Below are 18,266 nucleotides of genomic sequence, written 5' to 3'. Positions count from 1 at the left end.
AGAGATGGCAAGAAAAGAGACTAAAATTGAGGTCACCTCACTTGTAAAGCAAACACAACTTTGAACAAGTTATCTTCCTCTCTGAGCCTCCATGTACAACTCTATCAAATGGGGTAATAACACCATCCTTGCTGCCTTGGGGTCAGGATGAAGGAGGTGCTGTTCATGGAAGCCCCTAGGCAGGGCGTAGCCCACAGGAGCACTTGGTGAGGGTCTGCTCCTGAAGCATCGCTGAGCAGCTCTCATGGTGAGATTTGGCCATCATCGCAGTCGACAAAAACAACGTAATAATAATAATACCTATCTCCCAAACTCCCGCTCTGGGCCAATACTCACAGCAACCTTTGAGGAAGGTGTCATTATCCCCATTGACTGATGAAACTGACAGTTCAGCAGTGAACAGGGGTGACACGCCCCAGGTCACTCAGTAAGCCAAGATGCCGGAACTGGCACCCAGAACTGGCTGAAGCCAAATTTTGTTCCTTGACACCAGGCTGTGGAACCCCTGTGAACCAGGCCCAAGGTGTGGAGGCCTTTTGGTTGGTCTTCCAGCCCAGTAGAGGGACCACCACCACAGACCTGGACCACAACCACTGTGTATGATGGAGGAGCACTGGGCAGACGTCCAGAGCCCTGAGTGGTGGTCCCCTCTACGCCGTAAAAACAAATGCATGGCCTTACTCCTTGCCCTCTGCCTCAGTTACTCCATCTGGGTGTCAGAAGTCAGACTCTCGGGGTTTTGCAACTAACTCTCTGGGATTATGCAGACAGTGGCAGGAAGGAGGAAAGCTGCCCTAAATGGAAACAGTGCACTGTGTTCCCCCATCCCTTAATAACCACTAATTAGTTAATCCCCACAGCAGCAGGGTGAGTTATCAGGTGTTTTTTTTTTTAACATCTTTATTGCAGTATAATTGCTTTACAAGGGTGTGTTAGTTTCTGCTTTATAACAAAGTGAATCAGCTATACATATACATATATCCCCATATCTCTTCCCTCTTGTGTCTCCCTCCCTCCCACCCTCCCTATCCCACCCCTCTAGGTGGTCACAAAGCACCGAGCTGATTTCCCTGTGCTATGCGGCTGCTTCCCACTAGCTATCAATTTTACATTTGGTAGTGTATATATGTCCATGCCACTCTCTCGCTTTGTCCCTTCCCCCTCCCCGTGTCCTCAAGTCCATTCTCTACGTCTGCATCTTTATTCCTCCTGTCCTGCCCCTAGGTTCTTCAGAACCTTTTTTTTTTAGATTCCATATATATGTGTTAGCATGCAGTATTTTTCTCTTTCTGACTTACTTCATTCTGTATGACAGACTCTAGGTCTATCCACCTCACTACAAATAACTCAATTTCGTTTCTTTTTATGGCTGAGTAATATTCCATCGTATATAAGTGCCACATCTTCTTTATCCATTCATCTGTCAATGGACACTTAGGTTGCTTCCATGTCCTGGCTATTGTAAATAGTGCTGCAGTGAACACTGTGGTACATGACTCTTTTTGAATTATGGTTTTCTCAGGGTATATGCCCAGTAGTGGGATTGCTGGGTTGTATGGTAGTTCTGTTTTTAGTTTTTTAAGGAACCTCCATACTGTTCTCCATAGTAGCTCTATCAGTTTACATTCCCACCAACAGTGCAAGAGGGTTCTCTTTTCTCCACACCCTCGCCAGCATTTATTGTTTGTAGATTTTGTAATCAGGTATTATTATCCCCAGTTTACAAGCAGGAGGTTGAATGAGAGAGGGATTGGCACCAGGCTCAGGGCAGGGATGGGATCAGTGAAAATGCTACAGATTGCTTCAGAAATGGGGGAGAGCTCAGTAGAGGGATGAGGGAGGCCTCAAGGGGGAGAAACCACATAGGAATGTATTTCTGAACCTCAGGGAGTTGAAGTCCCTTTGACGGCATCTAAGCCAGTTCTCTCTGTGCACAGATGGGCAGATGGAGGCCCAGGGAGGGAGAGAGACTGGTCCAAGGTCACACAGCCAGAATCACAGACCAGGAGCACACAGTGCCACAGGTTCTCAGCTGAGGCTGCTCTGATGGGGGCTGGGGAGTAGGGGATGGCTCTAAAGAGCTGGGCTCCCTCTGTGGCCTTCCTTGAATTCCTAGAGAAAGCAGTAAGCCCCCGGGGATTATGTCCGTACTAATGGTCTGTGACAAAGACAGTAGGATAAGCAGCTTGCTCTGCAGACTAAACAAGGTGCAAGAAGCCAAGTCAAACAAAAGCTGAGGTTTTGTGTTGGCCTGGCTGATGGGCTAGAAGCAGCCTAGACTCTCGGCGGGCCAGGCCTTGTGCCACTGCCCAGAATCTCCTCTGGTGCTCTTTTCCCCCTTTGCCACTGAGGGCTGGACAGAAGTATGTCCACAACACATGACTGCCCCTGTTTGTAGCATAGAATGTGCTTTTATGACATTGCCCCCAAGATGAGGAAACTGAGGGTCAGAGAGAGGAAGGAAGATAGTGTCCCGAGGCACACAGCAAGTCAGGCAGAAAGTTGGGACCCAAGACCTCCTGACTCCCCGCGCCATCATGGCCTCCCAAATTCTTCCTTTAATTAGTGCTGAGTGACAAATGAACACTGGAACAGAGGGAAATGCAATTTTCTAATTTCTCTCCAAAGTGTTGCCCTACGTGATATCTCATAAGAGTCCACAGCACAGGCTTCAAGGGCAGAGAAGCCTGGATTCAAGTCCTGCTTCCACATTTTTCTAGCCCCATGGCTTCGGCAAATTACTTCACCACTCTGAGCCTCAGTTTGCTCTGGAAAACAGGAGAAACTACAGTACCTCCCTCACAGACTTGTTGGGATGATTAAATGAGTTAATGGATGTAAAGCATTTTGCTCCGTGCTTAGCATACAGTAAGCACCTAATTACTGCTATTGCTATTAGCAGCTCTTGCACCCACCTGCTGGATGGCCCGAGGCAGGGCCCTCACTCTCAGCCTCCATACTCCTCTCTCTCAAATGAGCTGTCACAAAGATTTCTTCTCACTCCAGGGCTCTGTGGTCTCTACCACCAGCCTTTTCAACCCAAATGAAACTGTAGACTCCAGAAGCAGTGAAGTGGGCTGGGAGCCTCTGTTACCTTCTAGGCCAGGCTGCTTGCCCTGCCCCCAGCTCCACACACCTGCTCCAGGATGTTCTGGGTGTGAGTCCCCTCAGCAAGCAGTCTGTCCCTCCCCAGAGCTGGTGTTGAGTCAATTCTGTGCTGTTCCAAAGGTTTGCATGTGATGGCCAATCAGGAGACCATAGGCTTTGAAAAGCTGGGGAGAACTTGGAGATTAGAGCTGAGGAAGAGGGTCAGGAAGATTTCGGGGCTAGCTGGGAGAGCAACATGTCCCTCTGTCCTGGCAGTGCTGCCCTAAGGGTCTAGGGAGTCAAATCCTCCCTGCCTTGTTTCTGGTAAAAAATAGCTAAAGACGCTCCTACCTCCAGGGACTCAGAAGTCGGTCTCAATCGACTCCCTCAGCAAGGGTCAAAGGGACCCTCTCCACAGTCCTAATTGTGCAGGGATTGTTCTAGTTGTTTCTGAACGCAGCTTCCTTTCTACATTCTAGAACTCACTTCTGCAAAATGAGAATGGTTTGACTCCAGGCCTGGGGCCATTTCTCACTCCTTCCCTCCTGGTTCCCAACAGGAACAAGAAGAGATCTGCCTCATGCGGATTAACGTGATATGTTCTCTAGCAGGTAAGGAGGTGGCGTGAGGAGATTACCTACCTCTCCCAACTTACCTGTCTGTGTGTCAAGTTTAAGCCCCTGGAGGGTTTGTGTAACACTGTTAGGAATCTTAAAAAGTAGAGACCCTGTTTGTCGGATTACAGGGTGTGGAGACATTCTCACCTTCTACACTGAGGCTTCAGACGGCTACCAACCCCACTCAGTCCTGCCAGTTGCTGAGCCCTGCTTTGCATAGAAGCCATTTATTCCAGTCTGTTAAAAATGAGTCACATCCCAGGAACCCCTTATCTTTGGGACACATTCTGCCATTGACCAGTTTGGAGTCAAAGCAATGTTTCCAGACACAAATGTAGTTGGGAAAGTGCTGGGCTGCGTTAAAGGCTCTGCTTCTCTAGGTGCTTCTGTGTGACCTTAGTCAGGTCATTTCCCCTCTGAGCTTCCATTTCTTAACCTGTTTCCAAAACATAACAACCTCCAGCCACATCTGTTGTTCATGATTAGGTGAAAGAGCTTTCTGAAATGTATATTGTGGCATAAATTTGACATTTATCATTGTCAAATCTCATAATAGTTATTTGACTCTTTATGTTATATGTATAATTTTGATAAAAATAAAAACTTTTAAAAATGACGTGTTGATAGCTGTTTTACAGTTTAGTTGAAATATTTGGGAATCATTAGAGAAAAGTACATAGAAAACTAATCAAAGCAATTATTAACTCCAGTATTTTACTTGGCTTAGCATTAAACAACATTTACATAGTTATATCAATACTTGTGAAAACACTGAATACTGACTGAACCAAACACTGTGATAGTATAGTAAGAGCATAAAGACAGGGAAATTTAGAGAAGGTTGGTTAAGATTTCCTTAAAATAGGAAATCAATAGATAATGTTTAAAATTGATAAATCAAGAAATAACAGTATAAGCATATCAATTGCAAATGCAGATATAAGTAGCAGAAGAAACAGCTAATGGAGTGTAAAGTGGTTGGAGGGGCAGCCCTGGGGAATGAGAAAGGATGAGGAAGAGAGTTATTTTTCATTATAATAAGACTTTAGTATTATTTTACTTTTCAAGTTATATGCATATATTCTTAGATTAAAATTAATAAAAAAAATAAAAATAGAGGAAAGTGACAGGTACAAGGAGGCTAATTTTGGTTCCAGATAAGGAAGAACTTCCTAATATCTAGAGCTATCGAAAACTGGAACCTCTGCAGATAGTGAATTCCCTGTCATCATAAGTTTTTAAACAGAAACTATATGTCCATCTGTCAGAAACAAGGTAGAGAATTCTAGCTTTGGCTGGGCTTTGCTAAGTAAGCTTAGGGATCACTTTCAATTCTAAGATCTCTTCTAATTCTATGCATCTGTGGAAGCTGGGATGTTCTTGTCATTTATCTCATAACTAATTCATTTATCTGTGCATTTAATAAGCATTTGCTTAGTACCTATTTTGTTTCTGGTGCTGCACCAGGTCCTGGGTTGAGGATAGGGGAACCAAGATAGATATGACATAGTGCCTGCCAACAAGAATCACTGAAAATCAGTCCTGGAAATTCCTCAGCATTTGTCTGATCCAACCCCTCATTATACAGAGAAGGAAACTGAGGCCCAGAGAGAGGGAGACACTTGCACAATGTCACACAGCATTAGTGGCAGAGTCAGGCTCACATCTAGACCTCTTGATTCCTGTGCTAGTAATCTTTTCCTCACAATCCTGCTTCTGAAGAGCACTTCTTCAAAAATAGTTCTAACAAAAACGAAGTTGATTCTTCATGGTATTTTACTAATCTCATTCATGTAAACACATCATCATTGTGCAATGAATCTTATTATTATTTTAATTATAGCAAGGTTTGACTTCCTGGATATCTACTTCAGAAAGGCATGCAGTGAGCTTTCTGGAGACACCCAGTGAAAGTTCACTGAACCCAAACCTCCAAGTCATTCACCAGAGAGATCTAAAACAACAGAAATAAAACTAACTGACATTGCTTTGTCTCACCATCTTGTGACATGCGTGAGAATTCTTAGGTAGAGAGTTACCACCTGTGTCATGGGTAAAATCCCAAATCATTTCGTGGAGTTTGTTATTATTCCAACAGCTATGAGAGCCAACATTTGCATGTACCAACATCTCCTTACAGTATCACTTCCTGGATCCTTTTTGCTCGATTTAGTAGTCCTGTCTTTGCCACTTTGAAAAAAGTCCCACATCTCACTGAATTTCAGTTTTCCCTATCTGTTTTGTTTGTTTGTTTGTTTGGGTTGTTTGTTTGTTTGTTTTTAGTAATAGTCACCACGGGTATTAGACAAGACTTGTGTTTCTCAACCAGGGACAATTTTGTCCCAACCCCTAGTGGACATCTGGTAATGTCTGGAGACATTTTTGGTTGCCACAGGTGGGGTGGAGTGATACTGGCATCTAGTGAGGTAGAATCCAGGGCTGCTGCTAAACATCCTATACCTGCACAGAGCAGCCCCTCCCAACACAATGATCTGGTCCAAAGTGTCAGTACTGCTACTGTTGAGAAACCCTGTAGACTCTTTGGCTGCAAGGGACAGGAACCCAAGTCCAACTTGCTTTAGTAAAAGAAGAAAAAGGAAAAAAACAAAAACAGGGTGGTTATTGGAAGAATATTATCATTGTTTTTAAAAAATGAAAAGAGCTAAAAAAAACTTCAGGATGGATACACCTTGGAGATTAGTGTAATTCAGCTCCCATCTGGACTACCTCTCCTGTCTGTCTTCCTTCTGTTCTCATTCTTTCCATGTGACACAGGCCTAGCCACCCTAGTTTTGAGCTCATATCCTCACAGCCTCACAACCAGCAAGGAAAAGGTCCTTTTCTTTCCTAGATCCACTGTCACAAATCCCAGGGAAGGATTCTGATTGGCCAAGCTTGGGTCACATCCTCATCACTTGAACCAACGACTAAGGCCAGAAAGGGTGAAGTACTATATACAATGATTGACCTAGTCTGGGCCAGTGCCTACCCCTGTGGCCAGAGGGATGAAATCTGTTTTCTGAAGTGGAGGAAGTAGGTTCTAGATAGAGAAAAACAATAGACACTACAGCATGGAATAATCAAGAGGGTGCTGGACTAAGAGTCAAACATCTGGATGCTATTCTTGGCTTGCCTCTAACTTGCTGTGTGATCTTGGACAAGTCCCTTTCCCTCTCTGGGCCCCAGTTTCTTACCTGTACAATGAAAAAATAGACCAGAAGTCAAAGATATCTCCCACCTCTAACATTTGATAACTTTTGATTGGTTAAGTATTATTCATGTTCCCAACAATGCTGACATTTGAAAATACTTGCTAAACCCATCTAGCTTTTAGATTGCTGGTTCCAGGATATAATATAGTCTAGAAATATCTAATTTTTTTTCAAATTTAGTTTAGTTATCTGGTCTTTTCCAACTTCTTAATGATTATGAAAACAGCATCGACTAAAATGCTTTAGCACCTATTCATATTTCCAAAATGGTCCGTGTACTTCTCAATTCTTTCATAATATTCAACCCTTATAGGAAAAATTTGTAGACCCACAAGAACCACTTACACATTGCTTTTTCTTTTAAAAGAATTACTAGTGATTAAGAAAGATTAAATATATGAATAAAATCTACTTTCAACTTGGTATATGAATTTTATGTTAATCCTTATTTTGAAATGCATGTAGTCAAAAGAAATAGATGGTGTTGGGAAATCTCCAACAATATGGAAGATAAGGCAAAGATTTCAATATCACCAACCACTCATTCACTCAACAAATAGTTTCTGAGTACCTACTATGTTCTGGACACTATTCAATGATCTGCCCCTGTGTAACTTACATTCTAATGGATGCAGTTACATTTTAGTAATTGAAGAAGGATGTTTTGAATTCTAGCCCATCATCAACGAGATGAAGTCCATACCTCTCAGTCCCTTGCCAACCCCTCCAGCTCCAAGAGAACTCCCACTCACATCCTACACCTCACCAAACAGAACTTCCAGATTGCTACCTTCGAAATTCACCAGTTTCAGGATTTCCCCGGTGGCGCAGTAGTTAAGAATCCACCTGCCAATGCAGGGGACACGGGTTCAATCCCTGGTCCAGGAAGATCCCATATACCGCGGAACAACTAAGCCCATGCGCCACAACTACTGAGCCTACGCTCTAGAGCCTGCGAGCCACAACTACTGAAGCCTGCGTGCCTAGAGCCTGTGCTCCGCAACAAGAGAAGCCACCGCAATGAGAAACTCGTGCACCGCAACAAAGAGTAGCCCCCACTTGCCACAACTAGAGAAAGCCCATGCACAGCAACAAAGACCCAATGCAGCCAAAAATAAAAATTAATTAATTAATTTAAAAAAAATTTTATAAAAGAGTAGCCCCCACTCGCCATAACAAGAGAAAGCCCATGCTCAGCAACGAAGACCCAGCAAAGCCAAAATAAAACCTCACCAGTTCCCGCACACCTCTTCTACTTGGAACCCTCTTGCCTTCTCCACATGAGTATAACTGCCTTTGGGAAACCTCCTTGTATGGTTCTTTCTTCCTACCCCACAGATTTAGTCCTGCCCTACTCTGTGTCCCCCAACCTCATACACATGTCTATCACTTAACACCTCTCATTTTATGTCAGAATTATTTTTTATGTCTTTGCTTCTCTCACTGGAATACAGAGTTCTCTACGGAAAGGAAAGGTTCTTATTTACCTGAGGACTTTCGGGGCTTGACAATCCACACACACACACACACGCACACACACATGTGCACATGCATGTGCCTCAGACCTGCTCTTCCTCCTCTATTCCCCTTCTCAGTGAGTGACACCCCCACCCTCCTAGTTGTTCAGGCTAGAAACCTGGGCATCATCCTCAATGAATCCCTTTCTCTAACCTCCCACATCCAACCAAGGTTCATCATGTTTACCTACCTCCTTACATACCCTCACCTCTGGATGAATCAGTTACTTCCCTTGGCCTAGATCAAACTTGCCCTATCCCTCATAGCCTGGGTAGCTTGTTATGCAGGGTTTGCTTTAATCTTGACCTCCTCTAGGAAGCCTACCTTAATTCTTGTCCCTCCAAGCTGGGCTGAGTGTCTGTTCTCTGGGTAGTTTAGGTCTCCCGTGCTTCCTAGTTTATATGGCAATTCTTCTCTCCTAGTAGACTATACACTCCAAGAGGGTGGGTTCTTGTTTATGACTGCATCCCCAGCTTCTAGCCTATTTCCTGAGATGTGATAAGTTACCACTAATTACTTTTTAAGTAAATGCAGGAACAAACTCATTTGGAGTCAGAAAGCCTGGATTCCACTCAGATCTGCCATTAACTAGTTGGGTCACTATGCACAAAAATTCACTGAGCCTCAATGTTCTCATCTGTGAAATGGCCATAATAATTCCCCCCAGTCTACCTCCAGGGTTGAATGCAAAAAGCATATAAGATAATAAATGTGAAAGCTGTTTATAACCTCTGGGTTGTTTTACACATGTAAGGAGTTACTTCTAAATGTTTTGGGTTGTGTTTGGTTTTGGTTTTTATATTTTCTCTGATTATTTTAAATATAATTATGTATTGCTCCTACTTGTGAATTTCCTGTAGGTGCAGAATCCAAGAACTATGTTGCTGCTACTCATCTCTGAGAAGATTAGAAGTGTTTTGATTTTTTTTAATGTTTAAGAGAATATTTTTGATACAAATTGTACTGGAGGCACTATTGGAAATAATCTAAATTTCACTTAAGCAACTAATACCAAATTGATACAAATTAAACAAATTAACTTTTTATAAGTATTGATATAAAGGGAAAGAACTGACAACTTAGAACAGAATAGGAAAAGAAAATATACAAAGCAAACTTAACTTCAGTTTTACACTTATTAAATTAGCAAAAAACATTTTTTTAAATAGCCTTTGCTCTTCTCATTTGGTTGATCTTAATTAATTTATTTTTAATAAATTTATTTATTTTATTTATTTATTATTTTTGGCTGTGTTGGGTCTTCGTTGCTGTGCGCGGGCTTTCTCTAGTTGTGGCGAGAGGGGGCTACTCTTCGCTGTGGTGCACGGGCTTCTCATTGCTTCTCTTGTTGCGGAGCATGGGCTCTAGGCACGTGGGCTTCAGTAGTTGTGGCTCGTGGGCTCTAGAGTGCAGGCTCAGTAGTTGTGGTGTAAGGGCTTAGTTGCTCCGTGGCATGTGGGATCTTCCCAGACCAGGGCTCAAGCCCATGTCCCCTGCATTGGCAGGCAGATTCTTAACCACTGCGCAACCAGGGAAGTCCCAGAAAAAACATTTTTAAATGGTAACTCTCAATGCACATACACTGCTGTTGGAATGTAAATTGTTCACTTCTCTGAAAAGCAAATTGATACAATATATTGAGAGCCAAAAAATAATTCTACTCTTGGAAAGCTATCTTAAGGGAAGAATTAACAGAATAAAAAAGTTTTGTGCACTAAAACATATAGATTACTCACAAATAATCAAAAAGTGCCAGCAACTACGACAATGGAGAAATGGTTTGGTAAAGCATGCTGCGTCCATGGGATGAAGTTTTCTATACAATTTAAAGCAATCATTATGGATGCATGGCCAGGGTGCTCTTAGTCCTGCCCACAAAACTCCTGTGAGTCCTGTTGGATGGTTTCTTCATGATCAGGGGAGGGCCAAACTCTCAGAACAGATCCTTGCTCAAGTCTTCAAGCACTCAAGGCCAAGTTCTCCAAGATGTTCCCAATGAAAGTGTTCAGCTTAAGCCATAGCCTACAATAATACTGGCAGTGGATTTGCAGGAGGTAGCAATGGGCATACTAACATTTCAGTAGCTTGGTAACTTACTGTTGACTCTGCTCACAATGAGACTGTTCACATTCTGCTGGCCTTGAAGGAGACTATGGACACCTGGAGCAAGGTTGTGTCTCCTGCAGCCAGCTCCTAACCAAAATTAAGAGGATGGCCAGGGACTTCCCTGGTGGCGCAGTGGTTAAGAATCCGCCTGCCAATGCAGGGGACATGGGTTCGATCCCTGGTCCGGGAAGATCCCACATGCCACGGAGCAACTAAGCCCACGCACCACAACTACTGAGCCTGCACACTAGAGCCCGTGAGCCACAACTACTGAGGCTCGTGCGCTGCAACTACTGAGCCCACACGCCACGACTACTGAAGCCTGCGTGCTCTAGTGCGCATGTGCCGCAACTACTGAGCCCACGTGCTGCAACTACTGAAGTCCACATGCCTAGAGCCCGTGCTCCGCAACAAGACAAACCACCGCAATAAGAAGCCCACACACCGCAATGAAGAGTAGCCCCCGCTCGCTGCAACTAGAGAAAGCCTGCGCACAGCAACGAAGACCCGATGCAGCCCAAAAAAAAAAAAAAAAAAAGAGGATGGCCAGACTCCCTGGGGAGGAGTCAAGTGCATTCAAAAAGGCAGGGGGCGCTCTGACTCTGGGCTCCCAGTTCAGGGTCCCATGAACTGTGCCTCATGGTATTCATGTGCTTGTGTAGTACCCTCTTCTTGAACCTGGACTGGTCCTGGTACTCAACTGTAACTAGAGAACACAGCAGAAGTGAAGCTGCATGCCTTCTGAAGCTAGGTCAGGAAAAGCTTTCAAGCTTTTGTCTGGAACACTCTCTGAAAGCCATGGGCCTCGTGACTGCCATCCTAGAGAAGCCACATTTAGGCACTCTGGTTGACAATACCAGCAAAGCTCAGCCTTTCAGCCATTCGTAGTAAGGCACCACACGTCCTCCAGACCAGCCCATCCATGAGCTGAATCCCCCCCAGGTGACTTCAGTCGGTATTGTACGGAGCAGACGAATCAATCAGCTAATCTTGGACCAAATTCCTGACCCGTGAAATTATGGGACACAATTAAATGGTTGTTGTTTAAGCCACTAAGTTCTAGGGTAATTAATACACTTATAGTACATAAGCAGTACATCACCTTTGGAGGACGCTTGAGAATAAACTCATAATTCCAGAAATAGGTAAGAATCAAGTATTTATCTTGCCTTCCCTTTATGAACTGTACTTCAGAGTAACCAAATAGTTGATGAGATCAAGTTCTTCTTTATAAATAATTATAACTAATAAATGATGAGGGAATATCAGAATTAGAATATCACCATTTGAAATCCCCGATGAAATAATAACGATCATCAATGACTGCAAAAATCATTAGGCAAAACCCCAGCAAGGAACGGTATAACAGATTAGGCTGAAAACACCTCATCCCAACGATCAATATCTTCTTACTAAGCCATGAAGAGAGAAAACCAGACTTTACATGCCTCCTGATATGAGGCAACAAGAAGTATATGGCGCCAACTCTGAAGGTTTCTTGTCCCCAAATCAAATCTGAGCCTGATAACACTTCTAGATTTCATCCCAAGGGCCAGAGGAACATGTTACATGATCCCCTGAGGGTGTAATCCACAAAGTCAAAAACATGGAAAACTCTACGGGACAAACAACCAAGTTTCTTCAAAGTATAATTTTTTTTTAAATAGAGGAAGAAGGGGACCCTATTGATTAAAAGAAACTTAGGAGATACATCAACCAAATCCAAACGTGTAGACTACCTCTGGATTCTGGTGTATACACACATATATACGTATTTGAACATTTAATACATTTGAAATATATATATTACTGTATATATAACTGGATATTAGATGATATTAAGAAATCATTTTTAATTTTTAGGTGTGATAGGTTACTACAGATAATTTTTTTAAAAGCCTTTATCTTTTAGAGATAAAAGATACATCTATTCCAATGCATATGGGATTTTTCTTCAAAAGAATCCAGTGGTAAGGGGGTAGGAGTGAATAGGGTATAAATGAAGCAAGACTCGGCATATATTGATATTTTAAAGTTAGGTGATGGGGAAATGGAGGTTATATTTATATAAAACTAAATATCTTTAGTTTTATATATAATTTAAATTTTCATTTAAAAAAACTTTAAAACAAATAGCTCTAGCCAAAAAAAGTGTTTCCAGTGATGCATCTCTGAGTGGTCTGAGAGCAAGAGAGACAAGTCTTTACCTCCTCCCTCTCGCCAAATCCCCCTGCACTTACAGGACTAGAAACCTAACGAGGCATCTGAAGTCACATTTTGAGGAAGCATAATGGAAGGGAGTTTGGAGAGGGAATGAAGTCATTAAGGAGGATTATACTGTCACCACTCACACAATGGGGATGGCTGCTTTTAATGCTTTAAACAAGTCTTACTTCATACCAGAGCTTCGACTCAAGAAGGCGTCACCATGGGAAGTGGATCCTGCCCAGGAGATCAAATCTTTCTTCCTGGCTGAGTCTTTGAGTGCATGCTCCTGCTCTGCATAGCAAGAGAACAGAGGAGATTCTTAGAATGCACTTGAAATTCTCTTTTCCTCTTCATGGTGTCCTTGCAGCCAGGGGTCTTGGAAAGCTCAGGAATGAAGGTGCCTCATAAAGTGGCCTTCCTGCCTCTGAGGGGCTGGGGCACCAGGTCAAGTTTCTGCCTTTCTGGGGGTCTCTACTTCTTGCACATTCAATGAGATGCAGTACAGCATAGAGTCAGCCAGCCTCTGGACACAGATGGTTCTGCAAGTCACCAGCTGTGCAACATTCACCTCATGGCATCCCTGAAAGTAAGATACGTCACCAGTAGCTCTACTGGAGCCATCCACAAAAATTCAGCCAGAGTTCTAACTCTTACTGCATCTGCTCAGACTGGCACCATCTGATCAGGAAATACAACCTAAATATGTGCCACCAGTGTTTCCGTCAGTCCATGAAGGATACAGGCTTCATCAAGTTGGACTAAGTGATCTTCCCTGAATGGATTATATAAGACATCTACCGGACAAAACAAAGAAAAAAAGTACAAAGAAAAAAAGTCTTAATCTTAAAAAACAAAAAAAAGTAGGGATGATAACTTCCAGCTCACATTGTTGTTGAAAGGATAAAATCAGGTAATGTATGTGAAGTGCTCAGCATGGATCCTAGCACTGAGTTAGCTCTCAATAAAAGGATATTACTATTATTTACCTCTCCATAAAATGTGGATTGGATCAAAAGATCCTTAAGCTTCCGTCTAATTCCAGTGTTTGAGGATTCATTCATTTATGCAACAAGCATTTATTGCCAAGCCCTACACCAGGTGCTGGTGCTATAAGATGGAGACACCTGACATGGGAGTTGGAGGCTAAAGTCAGCATATAAGGCAAAAACTCTGCATACTCAAAATTGTTATTGGAAACTCTTCCACCATCAACTGACCTCCCAAGCATTTGCTCCCCCATTCAGAGGTGCTGTCAGAGGTGCTGCCCGTGGGAGGAGCAGCATGGAGTGATGGTGGCTGAGGGATCTTTCAGGACATGGCATCTTGTCTCCTCCCAGGCCCCAGAACATGAAAGCCTTAAACTTTCCTCCATTCAGAGCAAAGCTGTGTTCCCTCCTTTGCTTTTGAGCCTTCAGCCCCAGTGCTGGATGAGAAAATGGAGGGCAGCCTCAGGGGTCACCTTCCATCAAGCTCAGGGTCGCCATGAGATGGTCATCGCCCAATTGACCAGGAGCATGCTGTCCCACTGAAACGTATCAAGCACCTTCCATGAGCAAGGTGTGCTGAGCACTGGCAGGAGTGGAGTAAGCCAAAGGTGGCTCCCCCAGGACTGTACAGTTGCAGAGCCCAGCCACAGTAAAGCAGGGTCAATAGGGCCACAGGAAGGCCCAGAGATGGGCTATGGGGACCTAGGGGACAGAAAGAGTAACCTCACCCTCCTGGGTGGTGATACTGAACCTGACCCTTGGAGAACAGAGAAGACCTGGGGGCAAAACACTGGGGAGAGGATGCCCTGGGATGAGGAGACAGCAAGAGGCAAAGCTGGAGGCAGGGTTGATGGGCTGTGTCTGAGTAACAGCATGTAGACCATATGTTTGGTTGAAGAGGAAGGTGAGGCTGGAGAGTCAACAGGGCCAGGTGGCAAAGGCCATAAGGTCAGGCCAAGCGGAGTGGGCTTGGTTGTGTAGGCAGTAAAGAGCCAAAGGCCTGGAGCTGGGCTTTGGAGCGAGAGGACCTGCCTGGGGTGAAACTCTCCTCCCAGTACCTGCCCACACCCTCTCATAGGACAGTGCACAGCATCCTCCCAGGTTCGGAAAGCCCCAACTACAAACCCTTCTGCCCCAAGATCAAGCCTTTCCATAGTGGCTTCAGCAGCAACTTTAGGGTCAAGAAAGGCAACCCCTTAGGTTTCTCTATACAACTGCCCTTCATTATGGAGAAACCACACCAAGATGGGGAGTGGTGGAGGAGATGAAGGCTAAACCTAAGAAGAAGGGCTACTGACAAAGTGGCAGACTAAATAACCTGAAAGCTCCCTGCTACAAAACACCTAGAAATGCTGAGTAATATTTGTTTTAGTCATTTGAAATATATCGGAAATGTCACGGGAAAGTAAGGGTATTTCCAAGATCAAAACAAAGGGAGAGGGACTTCCCTGGTGGTGCAGTGGTTGGAAGTCTGCCTGCCAGTGCAGAGGACACAGGTTCGAACCCTGGTCTGGGAAGATCCCACATGCCATGGAGCAACTAAGCCCGTACACCACTAATATTGAGCCTGCGCTCTAGAGCCCGTGCTCTGCAACAAGAGAAGGCACCGCAATGAAAAGCCTGCACTCTGCAACGAAGACCCAATGCAGCCAAAAATAAAAATTAATTAATTAGGGCTTCCCTGGTGGCGCAGTGGTTGAGAGTCTGCCTGCCGATGCAGGGGACACGGGTTTGTGCCCCGGTCCGGGGGGATCCCACATGCCGCGGAGCGGCTGGGCCCGTGAGCCATGGCTGCTGAGCCTGCACGACCGGAGCCTGTGCTCCGCAACGGGAGAGGCCACAACAGTGAGAAGCCCGCATACCGCAAAAAAAAAAAATAATTAATTAATTTTTTAAAAAAACAAAGAGAGAGCTGAAAACCAGAGCAGGAAGAGGGCTTCAGTCTTACAGAGGAGCTGTCAGGGAAGCAGTGGAACTAGGGGCTTGCCTTCCAAGCATGTGGGAAGATTGGTAAGAATTGCACTAGAAGGGTCCTTGGGAGTCTCACTCTGTGTGTGCTTCTAAGTCCCTGGCTGCTCTCTGCTTACAATGCTTGGAAAAGCCTGAAATGTTCTCTCTAGAGAGACAACTGGTATGGTGGAAAGAACCCATGATGTGGCTCTGCCTCTATCCTCCGACATTCCTTCTTCCCTTCTCTAAGCCTCAATTGTATCATCTTTTAAATGGAAATGATGCTGCCACAACTGGCCTCACAGGGTTACTGGGAAAATGCACTCATTCATTCAACAAACCTGTATTGAACAGGGAGTGTGACAAGTGCTGGGATATGGAGCGAACAGGATAAAATCCCTGCCTTCAAGCAATTCACATTTAACAACTGAACAAAGAGGACAGAAAACAATATGGAAACAAATTTGTAGAGATAGGCAAGGTAGAGAGGACAGAGCTCTACCCAGGCTTGGCCAGGAAGGTTGGCAGGCTCTGGGGGAGGTGTTGTCCGAGCTGAATCATGAAGGATGAGTAGGAGTTGCTCACAAGAAGGTACAAAGGGCATTCCAGGCATGAAGACAGCCCAGTGTGGCATGAAGAGGGAACCACACATGGCACAGTGTTGCTGAGTGATAAAGTACAGCCACGGGGGTTGAGAGAAAAGGGCTAATAGAGACACAGCTCACGTGGCTGGAAGACAAGGCCTTGAACAGGCACAAATAATAACACTTACGTGAATTCCAGAGAAACTTCTTCCTCCTTGAAATAATTCAATCCTCTTCCCACACCCATGACACCTGAGGCAATCGTCAGAGCAAGAGTCAGCCTACTCCTCTGAGTTAGCCTGGGTTCCTAGAAAGCAGAGCATGAGTCAGGGGCTTACGAGCTATTCTTTTATCAGAGATCAGGAGTGAGGGATAAGGGGAGTGAAGCAGGAAGGAAGGAGGGCCAATACAAGCATGTGCTATGGAGAAGGCTACCGCTACATGCACCTCATTATTCAATTTCATGGAAATGTCCCCATGCAATCTGCACCTCAGGTAGAGTGACCAACTGTCCTGGTTTTCACAGGTCTGAGGGATTTCCCAGGACATGGGACTTTCAGTGCTAAAACTGCAACAGTTCCAGGCAAACCAGGATGAGTTGGTCACCCCACTCTCAGGACTGTCTTCAGTGGCTGAGTTTTCTCCTATGGAGTGTTAATTTCCCCCGTATTTCTGGGTTGTGCACGTATGGGCATCAAATTGACAGGAAGGTCAATGGGGAAACCTCAGGGAGGGAGGAGAGAGACATGTAACATGGGCCTGAGTGAGATACTACCAGGATGAGCCTGTATGAAATAAGCATCCACAGAAAGTTGGTGACTGTAGCAGCCACTGGAATAAGAGATAGTGAGGCCAAGAGGATCTGAAGTGGGGCATCCTTCACCCCTAATTCAGAGACATTAGTCCTGGGCAATCTCCTATCTTCAATGTGTGAGCTCTCAGCACGTGACAATCAGCTTGGTGCCTTGGTGTCCTATCCCACGTCCATCGTGAATAGAACAGATAAGTACTTTTAAATTACAAAAATTCTTTTTTTTTTTTTTTGGCCGTGCCACACAACTTGCGGGATCTTAGTTCCCCAACCAGGGCCCCCCTGCAGTGCAAGCGCAGAATCCTAACCACTGGACCTCCAGGGAATTCTCCAAAAATCCTATGTATCAACTAAGAATGAAGAGGAAATGTATCTCCAGACTGTAAGGGATTACAGGTCTTCACTAGGTGGACATCTTTAATAGATATGAAAACACACATGACGAAAAGTCGCAAGAGTATCTAATCCAGAAAGCAATGGGGATGAAACATTAACCAGAGTTGCTTTCAATCCAGATCTCTCGCCAATTAAGCACAGAGTTCAGAACTGCTCTCCTAATTCCATTTGAAGCCACTGAGTGTTCTTGCCATAGTACTCCAGTGCCTCCTCAGCATATTGACAGTAGCTAAAGCCACAGGAGTGGATGGGATTGCCCAAAGCAAGTCTGTAGATTGACAAGACCTGTAAGACAAGAATGGATCCTGAAGAACATAACATTTAAGGAAAGGACAGAAGAAGAGGTGCTCACAAAGGAGACAAGTAAGAGCAGAAACAGGAAAGTTCATTGTTGTGTGTACCAAAGTAGTAGTACCAAAAGGAAAGACTCCCCAGCTGTCCAATGCAGCAAAGAGGTTGAGTCAAATAAGGACTGAAAAGTTTCTAATGGCTATTAGGGTTTCTTGGTATCCTTAGGGAAATCTAGGGTGGGGGCAGGAGGCAGAGTACAGTGGGTCAAGGAGTGAATAGGCAGTGATGAAGTAGAAATGGTGATTTTAGACCACTCTTTGAAGAAATTTGGTAAGACTGGTCAACAAGTTGAAAGGCAAATACAGGAAAGAAAGGAGATAATTGTTGCAACAAGGCCCTGAAGACAGCTGGAGGGAACAGATGAGGTCCAGAGCATAGGTGGACATATTGGCCTTGAAAAGAATGAAGGACACTCTGAGGATGAGATAGAGGGAGTGATG

General features: G+C 44.4%; 1 long non-coding RNA gene across 1 annotated transcript in view; it reads right to left on the bottom strand.

Moving 5' to 3' along the window:
• The window catches only part of LOC132426586 (uncharacterized), an 89,899-nt gene extending 73,341 nt beyond the window's left edge, over positions 1–16,558 (bottom strand). The window contains exon 1 of the long non-coding RNA XR_009519729.1: positions 16,457–16,558. This is a non-coding gene — a long non-coding RNA (uncharacterized lncRNA). The remainder of the gene's footprint in view (positions 1–16,456) is intronic.
• Positions 16,559–18,266: the final 1,708 nt, after the last annotated feature.

Source organism: Delphinus delphis, chromosome 6, assembly GCF_949987515.2.
Source record: "Delphinus delphis chromosome 6, mDelDel1.2, whole genome shotgun sequence".
In the NCBI taxonomy this organism is placed as follows: Eukaryota; Metazoa; Chordata; class Mammalia; order Artiodactyla; family Delphinidae; genus Delphinus; species Delphinus delphis.
Note: the sequence above shows the minus strand (reverse complement) of the source record. Positions and strands in the feature narration are given on the sequence as shown.